Source organism: Nymphaea colorata, chromosome 5 (genome assembly GCF_008831285.2).
Source record: "Nymphaea colorata isolate Beijing-Zhang1983 chromosome 5, ASM883128v2, whole genome shotgun sequence".
NCBI lineage: Eukaryota > Viridiplantae > Streptophyta > Magnoliopsida > Nymphaeales > Nymphaeaceae > Nymphaea > Nymphaea colorata.
The window spans coordinates 16,966,404-16,972,043 of NC_045142.1; the positions used below are offsets into that span (position 1 = coordinate 16,966,404).

Sequence of the window (5,640 nt, forward strand, 5' to 3'; positions counted from 1 at the left end):
GAATGCGGCCCATCCTTAACCACATCATCGGGAAGAACTAGAGTGCCTTTCTCCCAGGATGGCAAATCCAAGATAGCTTCATATTGGATCATAAGATGGTGGTGGGCCTCAGCGTCAGGAACGCTATAGCAGCATGTGCTAAATGAGACCTTAACAAGCCCTACGATCGAGTCAGCTAGGGTTTCCTCGTCATGCCTTCAACCATTTGGGATTCCATAAAAGATGGATTAGTCGGATTCGTTTGTGCATCACCTCTGTTTCCTTTGCACTTCACATTAATGGACGTGAAGTAGAGTGGTTCGATCCTATCAAAGGGTTTCGGCAAGGAGATTCCTTCTCCCGTACCTCTTTATTTTAGTAATGGAGATTATCCCCCGTAGCTTGAACCATTAAAGTCGTTTGATTGTTGTCTATTGGGACAAGACAAAGGTCGTTTGATTGTTGTTCATTGAGACAAGACAGACAGGACGTCCTGTCCATTACACTACTGTCATGTCCTCATAGACAATGATGTTCATTGTCCACTGTTAGATAATTTTCGGAACAAAACACTACGTTCTTCCTGTCCGATGTTTGTTTCGTGTGTGTCTGTTTTGTCTGTTTGCATCTTCCATGATTAGTTTTGTCTATTATATATATCATGTTTGGTGTTTGTTTATGTTTTATTCGAATTGTCTATTCTATCCAATGTTCGAATAGACCACAACCACATGTTATATATGTCATGTCTGATGTTTGTTTATGTTTTATTCGAACTGTCGGTTCTATTCGATGTTCAAATAGACAACAACCACATGTTTGCAACTTTCTTGAGGGCAACTTCTATGGGGTGGTGAATCGTAGACTAAAAACATCTAGCATTTTTTTTCAAGAAATACTTCACAAATATGAGAGTTGACCGACCATTCTGCACTTCTCATGTGTGTGTGTGTGTGTGTGTGTGTGTGTGAGAGAGAGAGAGAGAGAGAGAACGAGTTACTAGTTGAAACAATAAGAAGTTTTACCATGAAGTAGGATGAAAGAAAGTCAAGCGGACTGCAGTTGTTACATTAACAATGCTCAAACAACTAGGACATATATCCTCTAGCTTGCGACCTACGTGCCAACTATTCAAACAGCCAAAAAATAAGACCCAAAACAACATGGTTTTTCATTAATGAAGAAAATAGACAAGCAAGCTGAAACCAATTCGCCATGTTGAACCAAAAGTGGTGCATCTAAGATTCTGGTAATAGTTTATAAATAGTATATTATTCAATATTTGAAGCCCTCCTTTCTACAGAAATGCCCTTGTCTACAAAGATCAATCTTTATAAATTTCAATGTTCGGCCATCCTTGTTCAGCCTGCAACTTCACAAACATGGCTAGGAATTATCGTGCAGCCTAGCTCCGAATGTACAGTGACCTCTTGGCGTGCATTTCTCACCAAATCCCTACAATGAGAAGCAACAACCTTACTTAAATATCACACCCTAGAGAGAGAGAGAGAAACCTGTAAAAGCAAACAGTGTAGACACCGGCATTCTTCCCTTTCCATAGTATGTGATTTCATATATGCTCTCTTCAATCGACACACTATTCCTGGAATAATAAAATTCAAAAGGATACCCTCGGACAATTTATAAGCTACAGTTTTGCAACATCAAATTTCTATTCTTTTATGATATAAAAAAATTAAAAGCAGTCTCTCTTTTTGATGGAGCATGAGATGATGTTCTCATCTTCCCGTGTCCTTTCTGAGAAGCCTCTAGAGAGGATGCTTTGTGATTGGTTTCTGCATCCTCATTGTCCTCCTCACAAGAAGAAAATGCGAACACAAAGAATGTATTTTGTATGTCATCCTCTCAGGAAAGTGGACAGAAGAATAGGAGGCAAATTTCAACAGGACTTTTCATTCGTCCGACTCCAGTGTCAGTATTTTCCAGTTATCCCCAACACTTAATGGCTACAATTTCAGACTGAATCAAGAAAAAAGAATAGAAATTCATGGCGTGAAAGGACACAGCAGAGAAAATTTATTCCTTCAACATGCCAATAACTATATGTCTGTCACTCATATGTGACATTTACCAAGTGGTCATTCCTTCTCTCTAGTGGCTTTCAGGACCAAAGGAATGCTAGTTAGGTCCATCATCCCCAATAGGGAGTCCAAGGAATAAAAGAGAAGAACAGAGCCATATTGCTAACAATGAAGGAATACATTGTTCAAAAACAAAATCAGCAGAGATGGCAAGAATCAGAATTCCTAGTAGACATCTAAGTCACCAGGGTGCGCCCTGTTTGGCCTCGCACCCGCGTCGACGCGGTGCGGGTGCTGGTGCGCCTCCGGTGCGCACCCAAAACAGTCAAACAAGAGTCGGGTGCGGCTGACCGCACCCGACTAAAATTGTTCTTTTTCGACTCGCACCCAACTCGCGTTTGACCCGAGTCAGGTGCGGTCAAATGCGAGCCGGTCTATTTTCGTCCAATTTTTTGGGTTTTTTTTAATTTTTAACAAAATCAACCACCTGCGTCGACCTCTTCCCGTGTCTCTCGCATGCGTCTTCCTCGCTCCTCCTAAATGTACTTTGCAATATATGTTAGAAAATTTTGTCGATGTCCTGTTACTGAATTTTAAACTACTTTTAGTTGTCATTTATTATACAATATAAAATAAATGGTGAACTTGTATGTTCTTTTAGTTTTCCCTAATAATGAAACTGATTTTAGCTACTTAACATCAGCTTGATTTATTGGAATGCTTTTTTTCTTGGTCTTCAAACTTTCAAAACTACTGGGTGGAGACTAACTGAATTAATTTTGATTTTTGTATATGAATCAGGTTGTGTAAATTAATGTGTACTTGTGTAATTGTGTTGTGCATGTGCATTTGTCCATTTATGACTGAAAGTGCTATTCAGACTATCTAATTTTAAATTTGTTATATTTGAAATTTTTATTTTGAACTTTGAAGGTAAAACCATGAAAGAAGATAATAATAATAATAATAATAAATAATAAATTAATAATAATAATAATAAAATACTCTTCCCGCACTGCCGCACCTAAATTTTTTGAGATGTGCCGCGCCGGCACCCGCACCCCGCACTCAGGTGACATAGGTAGACATTGATAACTGATGATGAAAATGCCTCTAGTTCATTGTTTTCAGAAATACATTGTTGACCAATTTGGCTTTTACCTTTTCCTAACTTGAATTTAGTATGCCCTCTGATTATTACTGTACAGGCAAGATGAGAAGAATGGCTTGCCTTCTTCAATCATGGAAAGAGAGAAGTATCCCAAGCCCCTGGTCATCCATGATGGCAGACTGGCCTTTTTGCCTACTCCACTGGCCTCCTTGACTACGTTTCTATGGATTCCTTTTGCCTTCCCGCTAGACATCTTCAGAATCGTAATCGGATCTCTCTCCCCATGAAGTTTGCTAGAGCAATAGCAGCCATGGATGGTGTGCAGATAAGAGTCAAGGGGCTTGACAGAGTAGACAGAAGCGCCTAAAAGGGTGTTCTCTATGTCTGCTCACACAGGACTCTGCTGGACCCTGTGATCCTCAGCAGTGCATTTCAAAAACCACTGTCAGCAGTGACCTACAGTGTGAGTAGAACCTCTGAGATCCTCTCCCCTATCAAAACAGTGAGGCTAACAAGAAACAGAGAGAGAGATGCAGAGACCATGAACAGGCTGCTGAAGGAAGGGGACTTGGTGGTGTGCCCAGAGGGCACCACATGCAGAGAGACCTACCTCTTGAGATTCAGCTCACTGTTTGCAGAACTGGCTGATGACATAGTCCCTTTGGCCATGAACACATCTGTGAGCATGTTCTATGGCACAACAGCCAGTGGGTTCAAGTGTTTTGGACCCATTGTTCTTCATGATGAACCCTTCTCCTGTGTATGAAGTGGAGATATTGGGGTTGCTGACTAGATTACCAACATCTACACTTACTGCTCATTAGAATATTAAGCTGATCCAAAGTTCAAACTCAAAAATATAGCTCTTGACACTTGAATCTCATCAATAGGTATTCTTTCACAGTATCCTTTACCCTCGTTGAAGTAGCCATACAGAGGATCCCATGTTATCAACACACTAAACCTATCACAACTGAATGATGTGATGTCACATAAAGTGACAAGAGCCTAGTGCAGCAGTTATATTATGGCCCAAGTATTGGCATGTGACGCAGATATGTAAGAACCAGTAAAAATTAAAAATTTGTTGCAAATAATCCCAAAGGAAAACGAGAGATTAACAGCAGATTCTCAGTTCTTTCAGTAAACCTTCTGCAATACTTTGTAAACCTGCAGAAATTTGAAAGACTGATTGCGTGTAATGCACAATAAGCCTTCAGAATCACAATAACAAAAGGACAGACTTATATTTAAGACCCCCAAAAGCTGACCGAACCTACTCATGACCCTCTTTGAAAGCAAAAGAAACATGTTTCATCCTAACCATGCTGGAAATAACTTTTTTTTTTCTCCAACCATGCCTCATTCGGTCGGTATCCCCTTTCAAACAAATCTGCATCCCTCTTCAAAGAAAACCATTGAACCAGAGAGGACAAAGAAGACGCCAAAGAGGGAAGGAAAAGAGGGAAAACATGCAACGCTTGTAGGAGATGCTGCGTCGGTTCACGAAGAAGAAGAACATCATAAAACCCCTCTGCCACCACCGGAAATGCGTGCTGAAAATTGGCCGAGGGAGAGACAGGGGGCAGAAAAAACGAGCAGAAAGAGAGAGAGAGAGAGATTGACTATCACCATCGCAAGCCACCGCCCAGGAGCCGCTGGAAAATGCCCTACTGAGGAGCTGCTCGAGGACGCCCGTTGATGAGCTGCAGCAAGAGGAAACGAATAGAATCAGTGTAGACGACGAAGGAGAAGAAGAGAAACAGGAAGGGCTACTATATTATTTTGCTTTTTGTGTTTATTAACAAGCGAAGTATAAGGAATTTGCAATGCTGTCTCGCTAACTTTCAGAACTGCTCAGGTTCGATCATCAATTTCACTGGGTTTAATCTTTCATCTTCAAGAATCCATGCTATGACAACCACCTTTGGTTGGTCCTACCAGATGCAGCATTTTACCTACCTGGGCATGCCGTTGCTCACTGGTGATCTCCTTGAAAGCATCTGCTCCCCTTTGCTTGTTAAAGTGGGGAAACGTTTATCATGTTGGAGGCAAAAGATGTTATCTCATGCTGGCATGTCATTTTGGTCTGATTACGTCCTTAGCCCTATTCCCCAATACTGGGGGCTTATCTTTTGGATCGCGCCCTCAGTGTTGCGTAAGATTGAACGAGCTTGTGCCAACTTCATTTTGGGGTGAATGTTGTGCTGGATCAATTTTCAACAACCATTCCCCTACGTGGCGTCACACTTTTGCAGCATGCAAAAGCATCAGATCTCTTATCAAATGAGAAGTTCACAATGGTATGCATGTGAAGTTCTGGCTTGATGCGTGCCATGGTTTCCCCCCCTCTGGCTCTTAGGTCTGAATCCTGGTGAGAAATACCCACTCATTGAAGCCGCCAAATCCATCTCAATCTATGACATGCTTTTCGGAGATGGAGTGGGATTCAACATTTTTGTAGCCATTTGAGCATGAATGTTACTCTTCTGACCCTTGATCACCAAG

General features: G+C 41.3%; 1 long non-coding RNA gene across 1 annotated transcript; it reads right to left on the reverse strand.

Annotated features, from left to right (window-relative positions):
- Positions 1-994: 994 nt before the first annotated feature.
- On the reverse strand, positions 995-5,295 carry LOC116254864 (uncharacterized). The gene is made up of 3 exons (XR_004172765.2): positions 5,095-5,295; positions 4,765-4,838; positions 995-1,434 (listed from the first exon to the last, which is right to left on the reverse strand). It is a non-coding gene; the product is annotated as an uncharacterized LOC116254864 (long non-coding RNA).
- Positions 5,296-5,640: the final 345 nt, after the last annotated feature.